We start from the raw sequence: 1,195 nt of genomic DNA, 5'->3' as shown, positions 1-1,195 counted from the left end.
GGTGAGGGTGGACATTCTTGTCTTGCTCCTGATCTAAGAGGAAAACCTTTCAGGTTTTCACATTGAGTATGATGTTATCTGTGAGTTTGTCATATATGGCCTGTATTATGTTGAGGTAGGATCCCTCTAAACCCATTTCATTCAAAGTTTTATCATGAATGGATGTTGAATTTTTCAGACACTTTTTCTACGTCTCTTGAGATAATCATATGATTTTTATCCTGCTTTTTGTTAATGTGGTGTATCACATTGATTTACAAATTTTTTTGACCACATCATTATTTTAATTTTTAATTTTAAAAATTATTTTAATAATTTTTAATTATTTTTATTTTAATTAAAGGGCCAGAACTTTCTTCCCATCTCAAGTTTATAAATTTTCAATTGGCTTTGAGGCCAAAAGAGATACTTCTTGTCTAATTTGGTTTCTGGGAAGACTTCATTCAGGTCCTCAATGGTCACATGATCAAATGGAATTATGTTCCTCATCCTCTCCAGCTTTTTTTCACATTCCTCAATCCTTGCCTTTGAGAGACAAAAACTCAGCACAACTTTTCACATCTTCTTTTTCTTCAGCATCCACCTAAACAGTATATTTATCCTCTGGCACAGGAAACTTCAGGGCATTAAACTTCTCAAAGTCATCTACCAAGCCAGTCTTTACCATATTGACTTTGTAGTGAGCCTGGGTGGTTTCTCAGGGAGAGTAGCCAACCTGGAGGTAAGTGTCTCATTCCAGGATTTCGGGGAGTTAGCAATGGCCTCTGGTTTTGGGGTATGATCCCCACAAAAGCTACCCAGTCAGTGGTTTTTAGAGCAAGTTTTCACCCAGCGATCTTGTAATCCTTCATTGACCCTGGCGGCCCAGAGCCCACAGCCTGATTTGCAAATATTCAACCATCTTTGCACTCCCAGAATAAATCCCACTTAATTGTGGTGAAGAGTCTTTTTAATGCATTGTCAAATTTGGTTCGCTAATACTTTGTTGAGGACTTTCACATCATGGTCATCAGGGATATTGGACTGTACTTCTTTCTTTTCTTTTTTTCTTTTTTTTTGGTACAGTTTTTTTTTTTTTAAGATTTTATTTATTTATTTGACAGAGATCAAAAGGAGGCAGAGAGGCAGGCAGAGAGAGAGGGGGAAGCAGATTCCCTGCTGAGCAGAGAGCCTGATGTGGGGATCGATCCCAGGA

The 1,195-nt window shown here is 37.8% G+C and overlaps 1 pseudogene; it reads right to left on the bottom strand.

The window, feature by feature from the left end:
- Window positions 1-370: 370 nt before the first annotated feature.
- LOC125106862 (ATP synthase subunit d, mitochondrial-like) lies at window positions 371-851 on the bottom strand (annotated as a pseudogene).
- Between the last annotated feature and the right edge of the window lie 344 nt (window positions 852-1,195).

The sequence above is a fragment of the Lutra lutra genome, chromosome 8 (assembly GCF_902655055.1).
Source record: "Lutra lutra chromosome 8, mLutLut1.2, whole genome shotgun sequence".
Taxonomy (NCBI): Eukaryota; Metazoa; Chordata; class Mammalia; order Carnivora; family Mustelidae; genus Lutra; species Lutra lutra.
Note: the sequence above shows the minus strand (reverse complement) of the source record. Positions and strands in the feature narration are given on the sequence as shown.